At 38.0% G+C, this 16,653-nt stretch overlaps 1 long non-coding RNA gene across 2 annotated transcripts in view; it reads right to left on the bottom strand.

Moving 5' to 3' along the window:
* Positions 1-4,462: 4,462 nt before the first annotated feature.
* Positions 4,463-16,653, bottom strand: part of LOC102553976 (uncharacterized) — a 77,014-nt gene continuing 64,823 nt past the window's right edge. For both annotated transcript variants that reach the window (XR_010065207.1, XR_005502181.2), the window contains one exon: positions 4,463-4,644. This is a non-coding gene — a long non-coding RNA (uncharacterized LOC102553976). The remainder of the gene's footprint in view (positions 4,645-16,653) is intronic.

The raw sequence follows: 16,653 nt of genomic DNA on the forward strand, positions 1-16,653 counted from the left end.
CTCAGTCAAAGGGAGGCCTCCCATGGTTAACCATCTGCCTTGGTATGGTGAGTTGCAGGAGAACTATGCTGCACCTCAATACTACCGTGTCCCAATAGCTTTCCTGAACTCCACAAAAACAGGAGGACCTCCTCTTCTTATCAGGGCTTCCTCTTCTCTGCCTGATCTTCTCCCCAGGAATGTCATGGAATCCTTGGCAAAATTACAGGTTCAACTTCCTGGAATGCCTCTCCATGGAAATGAGGCATCTCCGGGATCTTAATCTCCAGAATGAAACTTCACTCTAAGAAGAATCCCTCCCCACCGTCCAGGGTTCATGTATATATAGCACTTGCTCACTTGATCTTCCTCAAATAAAGTGTATGAACGCAAGCTGTTCCGTTGACTATCCTCAAAGAGAGGTGTTCTCTAAAAGAACTGCAACACTGACCCAACTCCTACCACCTACCCCCACACCCCTACCCCCTGCTATCCTTCCCCAACAGCCCCGCCTTTCACTCTCTAGATTCTGCTGACCCACCTAGTCTGGACTTGAATTCAATCCTTTCCCACCCGTGTGCAAGGGACGACAAGGACTGTCTTCCACGGACTCTGCTCCATCCTTTCCCATTTGGTATGCAGCTTCACTTGACCATCAAATGGAAAGAAACACATAACGGAAGATCAAGATGCACAAGTGTCACATATATTCAGAAGGCGGAGGTTTATCCTATACATGCTCTCTGTTTGGCGGTTCAGTCTCTGGGGGGGGGGGCTATAAATCTAGATTATTTGATTCTATTGCTCATTCCTTAATAAGTTAGTTTTATATGTACAAACATTCTATATAAGCAAAAATTGGGCAACATATAAATAGATTACTCGGAGTGATTAACACCTTTATATTTGTTCTCCATGCTTAACTTTTTTTTTGTTACAGTCAGCAACTTCCATTTTAGCTGCCTGCCTAGTTTGTTACAAATATTCTCTTCTCCATAGAACCTCTCCAACTATTGAACTCCCTAGGGACCAAGCCTCCCATCCCCAAAATATCCTTATGCCTTTCTAATTCATCACAGTAATTGCAGTCTGGTGCAATTAGAGTGCTATCCATGGCACCTAGTTTCAGTGACTGAGAGAGAGGGTTTCTCTCTCCATCACATCAATGACTCATCTTTGTGACTGTCCCTTGGGTATTGCCCCTAACCTACACAGTAAAGTCATCACTAACCTCTGGTGGTGCTAGCAGATCTCCCAAGGTCATTCTCACAGTTTTCCTGAGTGTAAAGTCCTTTGTAAAGTCCTGTGGAATGAAAGCCTCTGTTGTATACTTTAGCCTAGCATTACATATCTAATCCAACATGTTCAAATGCCCTAACATTTTTATTAATTCCTCTAGCGTGTCTGTGAGAAACAGACATTTCAACTGTCCACAGCAGGAGGCACTGACTCTATGAGAACAATGAAAAGAATATATTTACCAATCTTTCCAAATGACATCAGACTCCATTAAGAAGCCCTGGACCCTAAAAAGAGTACCTTGAACTGCATAAATTCTTAGTTAATGATCATACAGTTTCCCTATGTTCAAAGTTCAACTGTAGAATTACTTTCTTTCCTCCCTTCAGTAAGGAAACACTCAAGTTACTTGGATATACAATATACTTTTCTCTTAGTCATACTGGAAGATGTTAAGTTTTATTCAGTCTACTGGAAGAGAAATGGGAGAAAACTTTGAGAAGTGCACCTTTTCCTTTGTGTAAAAATTACCTATAGTGTCTAGCACAGCAAGTTCCCAACTCAAACTACAAGGAGAAGAATCTGTTCAGTAGGTGCTGAAGCTTGTTCAACATCTGCCAGGGCATCAGAGATCCACTCTGCCATAGAACGACTAAAATAAGTAAGTGAGTGAGTGAGTAAAGGAAGCAAGGAAGGATGGAAGAAAGGAAGGAAAAAAGGAAAGAAGGCAGGAAGGAAGAAAGGAAAGAAGGAAGGAAGGAAGGAAAGAAGGAAGGGCGAAAACTTCAAACTACTATGAGGAGCTTATGGTTCTCACAACTTAGCCTTTTGCCTTTTATAACATCTCTTACTTCCTTAGCCCCCTGTGAGCATCTTACTTGATATTCTTTTATCCTTTCAACTTGCTACACAATAAATCAAGAAATACTCAACCCCATTTTCTTTGCTTCACTCTTTGCATCCATTTTGTTAGTTCAGGCTTTCTTAGAATCAGACCAACAAATCAGTCATAAAGGAGACATATGCATAAAATAATTACAACATTCTTGAGAAGAAGAAAATTTAAAGACACCACTTGCTTTATGAAGAGAGATTTGAAATATGAAGATGGAAAGGGGAAAAGAGATCTGAAAGAAGGCTCATGGATCTCAGGGTATCTATGCAAGTGTCTGCCAGGCCAACTCTGAGTAAAGAAAATATGAAATAGAGGAGTCCTGCATCCCACAGTGAAAATCATCAGGGGTATTTGAACGGGGCTTTGGACAAGGTGAGAGCCATGTGGCCTTCGTGTGAGCACAGAGGTGAGTCCTCAGAGGTGATTTTTGAGGATGCCAGCCAACATTGCATCCAAGAAATATCTGAGAATATTTTAATGCCAGAGGAGACTTGAAGAACTATTCTCATCATTGTCTAACATTTACTGATAATTTAACATTTACCTTAGTGTTTATTTCTACTGGGAAACCATTTCTTCCTGCTTCCTTTTCTCTTTCCTGTATCCTTACAACACACACAACTTTAATCCATCCCCTAAGGTCACAGTGTACACACTTGTCTGCTTGCTTTGATCTTTTATGTGAGCATCTAAAAGACGAGTATTTTTTTCCATTTTTAAAATTCAAGTTCTTACTGTATAGTTTTAAAGGCACTGTAAGTGCTGAATAAGTGTTTGCTAAATGAATACATGCATGCCCAAGGGATCAGCAGAAGTCTATTTAGGTTAGGTACTGAAACGTTAAAAACAAAGTATCAAGAACACTTTAAAATCTTTCTGTAAGACCGAATTAAGTTCAGCGTATTAAGAATGACTAAGAGGCAACTTACTGAAAGACTCATAATTTCATAGCAGGGTGTGCACTCTAATTACAAGGAAATGACCCTGATGATAGCATGAATGATAAAGGTCAACAGAGGAAATAGGTGACATCTGAAGGCTCAAAGAGGGGACAGTATCCTCTCAAAGGGACAGAATCTAGAAGTAATGATACACTGGGCTCTCAGCTTTTTGCTACAAATCTTATGTCTTAGACAGAGTAGTTGTCAAAAATTTTGTTCGTTGAAAAAGAAATGAACAAGGCAATGAAATAAATGTCATATACATTCAATTAGCTTGGTTGTGTTAAGACCTTCAGTGTGGAAACTACTAGGTTTAGAGGTGTTTGCGTTCACTGTTAAGTGGCAGCGTGTTCAAAACTATTTTCTTTCTGCTAATTAAAGCACTATTAATTTTAAAAAGAATTTCATATACTTACTGTTTTATTAATAAGCCTTTGTAAAAAGAAATCATGAAATGAGTTATGTATACTGAGGGCTATGAATCCCTGAAGTTATTACTTTCTCCACTTGAAAAAAAATGTCACTTTTATGAATGCATTAAAAAGTAGATACACTTACAGCATCCATTTGTATTCCCATCTAAGTGTTTCATTTGAAGTAAGGCAGTGGTTTAAAAGCTTATGATTTTGTTTTCCAGCTCTCCATAAACTTGTATTATAGCTCACGAATGCAGTAATATCTTTAAGGAACTCGTGGTTGTTTCCATTCGTTCTTCCAGGCATAATCAAGACCATAAAGCTGTGCACTGAGGAACTTGCTCCCATCTAAATTAGAGCTTTTGTCCCTTCCAAAGCATCGCAGCAAGTTCATGTGAAGGTGAAATTAAAAGTGTAAAAGAAACGCAGAATGAAGAAAAATTTTCCAGTTATCAGTATCTTCCAGACCAAAGTTCACAAATGGGTTTTGTAGTTATCTAATAATACAAAGTAATACACTTACATAGTGTTTGAGTTTTCAAGTAATAATTGAACATAAATAATAACCAGTTAAAAATAAAGTATAGTTTTCTGTTTCATCAATTTAGGCTTTATATCATTACTTGAACATTTAAAATGAAAATGAGTGTGTGTGCATACAGAGTATAGTATGTGCTATACATAATATAAAATATCCTGTTGTTCAAGGAAGAATGTTTTTATTCCATTTCCTTAAATATAAAAATCAGTTTGTTGTGAAAAGTATTATTCCCCTTATCTTATAGTAGAGGATCCAAGTTTTTATTCTCAGTTCATGATTTACTTTAAAAATCTTTCTATAAATATAAAATATTAGGGGATTTTTTTCTACCCCAGATACATTCCTTTCTCATTTTATACTTATTCCATCCACACATGATGTGTTTAATCTGGTTAACAATCTTCTACATTCAAAGAAACAATGTTTATTATAAATCCGTACACTCTACCCCTTTTCAATAGAATTTTATTTCAAAATATAATCGGACTAATAGCTTATGAGAAGCAACCAGTTCTTGTGATTGTCTTCAGTATATAACTCTTGAGTCCAAGTGGCTAAGGTCATCCATGAAGCTGGGTCTCTCACTCTTCTGGTAATCATCCCTGATTGCTTCCCAGCTGCTGTGATAAAACACTGGAAAATAGGTTAATTCATAAATAAGCAAGTAAATAAATAAATAAATAAATAAATAAATAAATAAATAAATAAATATTAGGAGCCTAGGGATGGCTTCACCTCTCTGCTCTTACATAAGCAATTAAGATATTGCCCCACTACCCTAGATGCCTAGAACACATGAAACTCAAGACGGATGAACAAAATGTGAATGCTTCACTCCTTCTTTAAAAGGGGAACAAGAATACCCTTGGCAGGGAAGAGAGAGACAAAGATTAAAACAGAGACAGAAGGAACACCCATTCAGAGCCTGCCCCACATGTGGCCCATACATATACAGCCACCCAATTAGACAAGATGGATGAAGCAAAGAAGTGCAGGCCGACAGGAGCCGGATGTAGATCTCTCCTGAGAGACACAGCCAGAATACAGCAAATACATAGGCGAATGCCAGCAGCAAACCACTGAACTGAGAACAGGACCCCCGTTGAAGGAATCAGAGAAAGAACTGGAAAGCTTGAAGGTTCTCGAGACCCCATATGAACAACAATGCCAAGCAACCAGAGCTTCCAGGGACTAAGCCACTACCTAAAGACTATACATGGACTGACCCTGGGCTCTGACCCCATAGGTAGCAATGAATATCCTAGTAAGAGCACCAGTGGAAGGGGAAGCCCTGGGTCCTGCTAAGACTGAACCCCCAGTGAACTAGACTGTTGGGGGGGGCGGCAATGGGGGGAGGATGGGGAGGGGAACACCCACAAGGAAGGGGAGGGGGAGGGGTTAGGGGGATGTTGGCCTGTAAACCGGGAAAGGGAATAACACTCGAAATGTAAATAAGAAATACTCAAGTTAATAAAAAAAATAAAAAAAAATAAAAAATAACTCACACTTCTCAAGATGGACCCCCCCCAAAAAAAAGATATTGCCCCACATTGAATGTCCACAATGCAGTATGATGAAGCCAAATCCTCAAATGAGGCTCTCTCTTCCCAGGTGACTGTAGTGTTCATCAAGGCGACAAGCATTGAACAAATTTGCTTCCCTTAAATTCCTTTCTGTAAGTGCTTTATCTCTATCTTGATCCCTTCCATAGCTACAGGATTAGAATTTCTTAGTAACTATTAAATTCTATAATTTATCGACACAAATATTACCCTACTTATGTAATAAGCACTTCTCTGAAAATCTGTTCAGACAGAATTATTTTGGAGATGTTTCTTCTTATTATTATTGAATCAGGACATAATAATTAATCAAAAATGCCTTATTGCTTTTCCAAACTTTTCATGACAGAAACGTTGAATTTAGCATAATAAATACTGCTTATTATTTTTAGCTTTTACTACTCTGCCTGTGAAATCCATAAGACTGGGGCAATAATGAAGATTTAAGACTTGTATATAAAGTGATAAGGAGACATAAAGCTAATATGGTACCATATAAAAACACTGTAGACAAATTGCTAAAATTAAAATGTCTTGGCTCTACAGATCTGAAAATTCAAGTACAAAGCCAGACAATAAAAGAACTCAAAACCAAATTGTTTTTCAAACAAAAACTTGCTTTCTACATAAAAAAAAGTTAATTTGTTTTTTCACCAGTTATCCATAGTACTTTTTCAAAAAGACTACTTGATGTAATATTTGATTGATCATGACAATAATTTAATTTAGAAGACATAACCAAGTAGAAAGCCACTAGAAAAAGAACCTATCAAAGACAATTACTTAGTTTTTAGATTTCTTATTTTTGTTTTTTGAATGATGAACTGATATAATTAAGATAAAAGGAAACAAGCTCGAGATGCATGGTTTACAACCTTTGATAAGGAGGATGTGTTCTTTTCTTTCTTTTTATTGGATATGTTCTTTATTTACATTTCAAATGGTGTCCCCTTTCCCAGTTTCCACTCCGGAAACACCTTATCCCATTCCCCCTCCCCCTGCTTCTATAAGGGTGCTCCCCATCCCCCCACTCCCTCCCACATCCCCACCCTGGCATTCCTCTACACTGGGGCATCATCAAGCCTTCCTTCACAGGACCAAGGACTTCTCTTCCCATTTATGTCCATTAAGGCCATCCTTTGCTACATATGTGGCTGGAGCCATGGGTCCCCCAATGTGAATCTTTGGTTGGCGGTTTAGCTCTGGATGGGGAGTCTGGTTGGTTGATATTGTTCTTCATATGGGGTTGCAAACCTTTCGGTCCTTCTGTCCTTTCTCTAACTCCGAGTGTATGTATGTGAGCTTGTGCTCTACTTGCACGTGAGAGCCTGCAGGGTAGGCTATGTATAGAAGAGGGTATAGATACCCTGGAACTGGAGTTGGAGATGTTTGTGTGTTGTCATATGGGTGCTGGGAACCAAACGGGACTTTCTGCCAGAACTTTGAGCACTCTTAATCACTGACTTATGTCTCCAGACATAAAGACACATTTGTCATCAGTGGTTAATTTAATTTTGAAAAGTTAACATATCACTTTTAGATATTGAAGGATACATGAGCTCTTTTCAAGGACTTTAATTTCTTGTTCAAAAAGCCCTCTAAGTTTCTTCTATTTTTATATTTACTTATTAAGCTATTTCCCCACCCATTTAACAGTGTTTGTCAGGTATTATACACTCTAATAAAGAAACCCATCAATTAATCAGTGACTAGTTCTCTTGAGATAATATTAAATAAGGCGTTAGGAGAAAAAATTAAAATTCTGAATGTACAGGACACACAAATAATGTGCATAAATATATAGGTATGCTATACTATGTACAGGTGTGCTATACTATGTACAGGTGTGCTATACTATGTATAGGTGTGCTATACTATGTACAGGTGTGCTATACTATGTACAGGTGTGCTATACTATGTACAGGTGTGCTATACTATGTACAGGTATGCTATACTATGTACAGGTATGCTGTACTCTGGAATGTTCCAAATTCCTTACCAATCAATGTATAAGCACATTGTTACCTAAACAATATTTTGTATATAATTATGAGGGACTATAAAAATTACTCATAAATATAAAATATTAGAAGTCCACACGTATGCTAACTATTCTATTTTAAAGAGCAAGCGCTCACGTGCCCGAGACTAACAATATAAAATACTGTCAATAGCCATCCCCAAGGTGCTTGCATTGTTCTCTCTTATCAAGTGTTTATCAGGCTCTGTCAAAAGAGTTCCCCACTACCCAGAATATTCTCAGTACCTCAAAGCACTATAAAGCAGGGTGCATTTGAAATACTTGTGCCCTGAAATACTTGAAATACTTCATAATGGCACTTGGGTTTGGTGTTTCATTTGTTTGTTTGATTGGTTGGTTGGTTGGTTCTTTTTGCTTTTGTTTTTAGTTTAATAGTTTTTATTTTATTTTATTATTTATTTATTTATTTTTACACTCCAGATTTTATTCCCTCCCAGTCAACCCCCGACTCTTCCACATCCCATACCTCCTCCCTGCACCCCCTGTCTCCACAAGGATGTCCCCACCCTACTCACCCCACCAGACTTCCAAACTCCCTGGGCCTCCAGTCTCTTGAGCGTTGGGTGCATCTTCTCTGACTGAACCCAGATCTGGCAGTCCTCTGCTGTATATGTGTTGTGGGCCTCCTATCATCTGGTCTATGATGCCTTTGCTCTGCTTTGATGCCAACTGATTTATAAACACCGGGGATTTGGAGCAGGATTCGGGAATAAATTTTCCTCACTTTCACTGATGTAGAATGCACTCCTATTTGTTGAACTCTTGGTTGGTCAGCATGTTCTGTCTGTACATTGAAGAGCCTCCTCTTGTGCTTACACTGTAGGTCAATCTCAAGCTTTCTGGCCATCCTTTCAGAATAATTTACTGCCATGTCTCTAATCTAGTTGAAAATATACCTTTGTTTTTCAACTTTGTTACTGTACTGTTCCCGTCTTCTCACACGCAGAGGAAACTTCTAAGCATGACTCTCCATGCACTGTGCTAATCACATTCATGAGGGCTCTGCTCTGTGCAAGGTGGCATGTTCTAGAATTTCCACTTGATTTATTTGTACTTGTCCTAGTTTTCTTAGATGTTTAATTGAGAGTTACTTAATATTTTCGCATTAAAATTACATCATTCAAATAAAGAGGCTACTTCTTTTGTCTATTGTATCTGTTTTCTTTTCTAGTCCTTTGTACTCCTGTAACATTTTGTACAACACTGTTCATTCTATTGGACAATTCACGGTGTTGCTGAGAGACAGTTTTCCTTCTAACAAGATTCACTATTTTCTTCTACAGGCCAAAAAGAAAGCAGTTTACTCCAGGCAGTTCATGGTGAAACTGTTACAACATTCTACTTGATGGGTGGTGAACTCTTATTACCTCCCCATGAGCACCAGAGGATTTCAACAGAAACTTTTTGTCAGTTTTTTTTCTAGTTCATTCTGATTGCTATCTTAAAGTTATCGATTATAAAAAAATAAACAAACCATCCCAAACAAAAGTCATGCAAACAAGAACCATATGAAAAACAAGACAAACAAAAAATACATTAAAGTAAAAATAGATCTTCAGTGCAAAACCTGGAATGTTATTCTTGGTTCTGTTTACCATGCTCACCCAACCCTATAATCTTGGCATGAACTTCTGTCTCTTGGAGCTCCTGGATCTCATTTCTTTCCTCTAGAGCACTATAATATCAGTGAGAGTCCCACTGGTCCTTCAGCCTGTTGGCTGCTGTCCAGCTTCTTGGCTTATTAGCAAAAACTAAGACTAAGGGATGCCTGTGAGACTTAGTATTTGAAGTTTTAAACTCACTTCACTTGGATGGTTTCTTTCTCTATGTGTCTTTCTTCCTGTGTATATCTCTGTCCCTCTGTCTCTGTTTTTCTTTCTTTCCCTCTATCTGTCTGTCTATAAACAAATACACATACATTGCTTATGTTTCTGGCTGTTTTGGAACATCTTAAAACATAAGCTTTTGCTATCATCATCATCATCATTATCATCATTATTATGCATAGTAGCATGCAAATCAATGAGATTAGCTATGATGTTTCTATACCACATGCTTAAATCATGCCCTGATCATACCCATCTACCTTTATCCCCTGCTGGTTATTTCCATGTATGAGATAGAGTGTGCAGTACATGTCTTTGTGTCACAGCTAGCTGTTAACTGAGATTCACTAACTGTTCTGTGTTAGCATTGTTCTGCTAATAATGGATTCCACAATCCCACTCAGAGAAGGAAGTGCCAACAATATTTAAGAGTATATTGACCATATTTTGTGTGCTAGCAGATGAAAGCCAACATTATGTTCAGCTGATGAAAATATTAGCTACCTTTTGCTTCCTTATTAAGAAGTAAATGACAGAATCCAATAGTCTGTGCATCTTCCATAAGTATATATTATGTTATACAGACTTTAATTTTACAAAATGAAAATGATTTAGCTTATCTTTCATTGAACTAAAGTGTATCAAAACTCCATTCAAAATCCTAGTTTATAACCTCTGTGTCCATTGAAAATGCTAGCACAAGGAATAATTTTCACACTCACAGTTCTTTAAAAAGTTAAAATGTTTGACTTGTGCCTGTTTCTCTGGCATTCGTACTGGGGAATGTTTCTGCAAGTGCTAATGTTTTCAAAGTACCAGTGATTTAAAAAGAAGAGAGACTTGTGACCAGTACGCAAATGAAAAATGGTAGCATGGAATTCAGTAAAATGGAGTGATGGAAACTTTATAGTAGACTCTGCCCCACTGGGAGTCTGAAGTGCACAGTGGTCAGCTGTGCTCCAGCTAAGACTATTTACACAATGATAGATTGGAGATTTCACATGCCCTCGGGCTTCAATTTAGGAGAAGCTATCTCAGAAATGAGTTTTAAATGCTGGCTGGGTTGTCACAGATTATGGCTATATGTAATGACTTCACCACTTGACATTTTAAGGCATCTGAGTTATCTGTATGAAAGTGTTTAACTCGTTTTGGTAGGCAGCCTGTTTTCTTGAAGTCTTGCTTTCTTATAAGTCCTCTCTACGAATATAGAGGTGGAGCCACAAGACCTTGTTTTGATTGTTTTTTAGTTTAAAACAAACAAACAACAACAAGAAAAAAAAACCCCTATCATTTAGTTGCTACAGGCAGCGAAAATGGAACACCTGCTTACATAGACGCTCAGTCGTTATCCCATCTAAACCCACTAGTGTCTCTAAGCTGCTTGATAGTCACAGGTTAAAATGATAGGCCTATGAAATACATGAAAGCAGAGGCTTTAATTAACATGCATTTAAGGAGGTAAGGAAACGTGCATACAATTCATTATCCTCATCACTCAGCTATGTCATCATCTAAACAAAACCAAAACGGTGGATATAGTCAGAGTAGGAAACATGAATTATATTCCAAGGATGTTACCACAACTCAAAGAGGCTGGAAGTGACATGACATTTCAGAAGAGAGTAGCGGAAATGGGAAACCTCCAAGACCTGCTAATGTAAATTACAGAAGTGCAGACTAAGGAGAAAGGAGTCCTTCTACTTTCTGTAGACTGTGCTGCCATAACTAAGACTGGAAGCTGGGAGGTTAGAAATCAAGGTGGTAATCAAGTTTGCTATGGAAGCACAAGGCTTCGAGGTGGGGTGAGGCTGGTGCTGTTCATACCGTTCTTCTCTCTGACTGTCTGTCCGCTCCACAACTCAGCCCTCCTTCAACGCAAATCACTCGATCGGCTGGTGCGAAAGCGTTGCGAAGGCTTTATAGCTCACATTATCGAGAAACAATGCCACTTTTAAAATCTGCCAGACACACGTGTGGGTTTTATACTGCCAGTGTTCTCAATTAGCATACCACAAACTACTTCAGCTCCTATAAATTCCTTATTTATAAATACCGTGGGTTGTAAATTTGCACTGCTGCATGATGCTTTTAATGGTCACTTGTATATGACAGACACTAAATAAAATGACTATCGATAAATAAGTAAATATCTAAAAAAGGAAACATTTTTTTGTGTTTCACAAAAAAAGCATGTATTATTTCTCTTTACAACTTGATTATTAATTATAGCATTTAACTCATCCATGTTAAAGGAAAATATTAAGACCACAAAGCAGAATCGTACCTATTAACTAAATCAAGGTGATAAATTTGACTATCCCATTCCTATCTGGCCTTGTTAAAATACTCTATCATACAAAAACATACGCATAACCAAGATAGTCTTTTGGAGGAAACTTGGTCAGGCATCTCTGAGGATATTTTAAGTAATGACCCTCTGAATGATAAACTGTATGGTCCTACCATAACTAATTTGCATTTAGGAAACAGATGATAATAGAGAATTGAAAATAAACTGTCCTTAAAAACATGCTACAAAAGCCTCTTCCCATAGCAGAGTCTCTTTGATTTGATTGTCTTCTCCAATGTTTAGGAAGTCTTAAAGTTCTCATTATCTTACTAAGAACTAGAAAGAGTGCTGTAGTGAGCGAGGGATGTAAAACACATGCTGTGCAAACAGAAATCCTTCTTGAGGACATTAGGACTTTATACTCCAGTAAGAAAAACAGCACTAAACTAGAGTCAGTGAGGGATCATGGTCCTTACACAAGATGGCCTTTAACAAAAGCTCTTCTTATCTTTAGTAGGAAGACAGAAACCTAAAGCAACTGTTGTTGTTTTTAAAAATGCAAGCAAGCTACAAACATTTAGAATGCATTTTGTATTTCATCAGATCTACTACATAAAAAAACTATGTAATTCTTAAGTAGTGGATAGCTAGTATACAAACTGGCCAACCCACTTAAACCCCATTAGTTTTTGATGATTTGTTTGTTAAATTCACTTCTCTAGGTTACACAGACATGAAATAGAAGATAGAGGCTGTTGCCTCATTAATTCATTGTATCATATTAATATCACATTCAGTGATTCTACCCAAATTCTCATGAGTATTGATGTGGATGGATTTGGCTTCAAGATTAACTTTTATACTAAAACACTCACCATATTCCCCTTGGACAGATTACATACAGCAATTTAATCATAATTTCTCTTGAATCTAACTTAATTAAATTGAATTTCTTACATAAAGATTATTCATTCATTGATGAACAGTTGGTGCCAGATAGAAAATTAGAAGAAATTGAAACATATATAAAAGTCACATGTACCACAGTAAAGTAAAATAGATAAGATATTCTAGCAAAAAGCTGTTCTTAAATTATTTATAGGTTTGTTTTTCTTTAAGCTCAAAAAGAAAGTCTAGCTTGTTTCTAGTCTGATATCCAATTAACTACTTGCCATACATAAAACTGTATTTGATAGAACTCGCTATCTTAACAAGTCTAACGTAATTTTTCCATTAGTTGAAGCTTTTTAAATTACAGGTAGCTTTCTTTTGGTGGTGTATTGGTCTATGTATTCACACAGTGAGATTCTGTGCGTAGTGCCTCTTGTAGATAAGAGACGATGTAGGTTCTTAGAAAAGACAAGTTACCTTTCACATAAGCTTATGGAGAGTTAGAGCATCACAATGCTAAGCTACCGTGATAAAATCCAGAAGTGGGAAAGATTTCAGGTCTGAAGGAATATTTTGTTAGGAGAGAGCAGGCCCTCCGGATAAAATTGTGAAGAGGGACATCTCCGGCTCCTTTCCATTACAAAGTTGCTTGCTGTTAGAGATTGCCAGAGTAGTAAGAGTTCCATACCAAGTGACCTAGCTTATGTGCTACAATACAGGAAGGTGCTGGTACGGACATCTTGGGATGTCCTTAGATGAGTAGGAGGATTAGGGCTGGGGGCTGAGTCTGCAAGTGTGGAGGAGAACAAACTCTGTAAGAGTTGCAAGATCACAGTGTCTGTTGTTAATCACAAGCTTGTTGGAGAAAGCTACAGTGGGATTTCCGTGTGGAGTGACTTCCAGGAGGCTCTGTCATATAATAGTTCAGAAAGGGTGGTTCAGATGGAGGTGCTTCTCCTGTGATCGTACTCTGAGAGGATTCACCCTCACCCTCACCCTCACCCATTCTTCCTCATGTCTGCATCGATGGCTATTTGTGGCTTAATTATCATGCTTCTCTGATATCACTCAAGAAGTTCTCTCTCTCTCTCACGCACACTCTTTCACTCCCTCCTCTCTCTTTCTATCTATTTCTTTCTATTTCATTGTTTTTCCTCAATATCTAATTATAAAACTGAGAGCACTCCACATCTTGATGCGGCATTAGGATATTAGAAACCTTAAGCCAGGTGTGGTGTCACATACTCTGTAAGCCAAGAACTCTACAAAACTCAGTAGCTGCTCATCTTCATATACATAGTGACTTCAAATCCAGTGTATGCTACAGATACATACATACATACAGTCATACATAAACATGCATACAATCTGTCACCAGAACAAAGCAAGACATCAGAATTACTTAATTGCTTGTCTATGTTTATTTGTGTGTATATGTGATATTAATATGAGCTATGAATTTGATGTACTGTTTAATCTCTTTCATTTGACGAAATATGTCATTCACATACAGGTTTACATACCATATTTCAGTACTTCATCTGACATTTGTGTCTTTTTGGTTGGTATCTTTACCTTAAATCTAATCTTTATGAAAGCAATGGTATATAAGTTATTTTACTTATTTCAGTATTAGCATCAGGCACAAACAGACTACGATATAACAATAGAATAAAAATGAGATGGTAAGCACTATGCATCATAAAGCCTACTGCAGAGCTCCAGCTTGGTCCGGGACACCTCCCTTTGTTGTGTGCTGCCTAGAAAGTAACAAGTTTTGTGTCGCACGGGTCATTCCGTTTCAGACATGGGCATTTATCATGTTTCTCTCAAATCATTCTGCATAGTTCTAAGGTCATTAAACATTTAATTTTCAGCTTTCAATTACCGCCCTTTGACATTTTACATTCCTCCTGATTGTCAAAGCATCAATCAGCAAGAACCCATTGTTGAAGTTGTGTTCATGATAATGACAGCTTGAACAAAGTAAAATGCTCTTGGTAGAGAGAAGCTTGAGTCAAAAGACAGTAAAAATTGTGACATTTTGAATAGTTTCTTAAACTTGTATTTCACTAAAGTAACCTACATTAGAACAACAGAATTGTGCTTATTTTTAAATAACTTCTAAGAAGGATACTGAGAACATAATTGGAGCAATTTATACAAAGTTTCAAGACAAATACTCGATATGCATTTGATCAAATAAATGGCCAGCCCATAATTTTTTAAATTCACTAGCTCCAAAACTACACATGCATAGTTTTACAATAATTTTACTTTTAAGATACAAATATTTAGAAAATTATCTCAGTTAGGGTTTTACTGCTGTGAAGGAACAGACACCATGACCAAGGCAAGTCTTATAATTGGCTTACAGGTTCAGAGGTTCACTCTATTTTCATCAAGGTGGGAGCATGGCAGTATCTTGGCAGGCATGGTGCAGGCAGACTGAGAGTTCTACATCTTCATCGAAGGCTGCTAGTGGAAATAGGGTCTTAAGCCCATGCCCACAGTAACACACCTACTCCAACAAGGCCATACCTCCTAATAGTGCCATGCCCTGGGTCAAACATATACAAACCATCAAAAATTAAGTTTTCCATTATTTTAAGTTTCACAGTGATAAAAATCTGTGGTCATTGCAGATCTAATCTTTGATAGAAGACACTTAGCATCTATGCTTAACAATTTATTAGAGTCTTTATTGGATAATTGAACTGATGACAGAGTGATTATTGTGTGTTCTGATGTAAAATGTAATTAAGGCCAAATTTAATTCAAACTTTGATTTACTTTGCCATATTTAAATTATTATCTACTGGAAAGATGATGCATATCATTTTCTAGAGTACACAATTCTCTCTCTCTCTCTCTCTCTCTCTCTCTCTCTCTCTCTCTCTCTCTCTCCTCTCCTCTCCTCTCCTCTCCTCTCCTCTCCTCTCCCCTTCATCCTTTTTCTCATTTCTCATTAGAATGGATTATTATGAACTAGGTTTCAGTAATTATTTTGATTTTCAAGTAAAAACACCTCAATTTTAGTTCTTTAATAACAGATGTCTATTTAGCTCACACTTTCTTAAGATTAGAACTTCTACTAGGATATTCATTGCTACCTATGAGGTCAGAGTCCAGGGTCAGTCCATGTATAGTCTTTAGGTAGTGGCTTAGTCCCTGGAAGCTCTGGTTGCTTGGCATTGTTGTACATATGGGGTCTCGAGCCCCTTCAAGCTCTTCCAGTTCTTTCTCTGATTCCTTCAACGGGGGTCCTATTCTCAATTCAGTGGTTTGCTGCTGGCATACGCCTCTGTGTTTGCTGTATTCTGGCTGTGTCTCTCGGGAGAGATCTACATCAGGCTCCTGTCGGCCTGCACTTCTTTGCTTCATCCATCTTGTCTAATTGGATGGCTGTATATGCATGGGCCACATGTGGGGCAGGCTCTGAATGGGTGTTCCTTCTGTCTCTGTTTTAATCTTTGCCTCTCTCTTCCCTGCCAAGGGTATTCTTGTTCCCCTTTTAAAGAAGGAGTGAAGCATTCACATTTTGATTATCCATCTTGAGTTTCATTTGTTCTAGGCATCTAGGATAATTCAAGCATTTGGGCTAATAGCCACTTATCAATGAGTGCATACCATGTGTGTTTTTCTGTGATTGGGTAGAGCACCAGTGGAAGGGGAAGCCCTGGGTCCTGCTAAGACTGAACCCCCAGTGAACTAGACTGTTGGGGGGAGGGCGGCAATGGGGGGAGGGTGGGGAGGGGAACACCCATAAGGAAGGGGAGGGGGGAGGGAGATGTTTGCCCGGAAACCGGGAAAGGGAATAACACTCAAAATGTATATAAGAAATACTCAAGTTAATAAAAAAAAGATTAGAACTTCTATTATAGCTAGCTGTGGGGTTCTTCTGATGTCTGACTTCAGCTATAGCCACGTTGCATTCCAGCCCTGAAAGCAGGCTATTGATGCTAAACTATAAAACCCCTTGACATGTCAGGTCATTCCTATTTTCGTGTTCTTCTTACCATAATGCAG

Source organism: Rattus norvegicus, chromosome 3 (genome assembly GCF_036323735.1).
Source record: "Rattus norvegicus strain BN/NHsdMcwi chromosome 3, GRCr8, whole genome shotgun sequence".
Classification (NCBI taxonomy): Eukaryota; Metazoa; Chordata; class Mammalia; order Rodentia; family Muridae; genus Rattus; species Rattus norvegicus.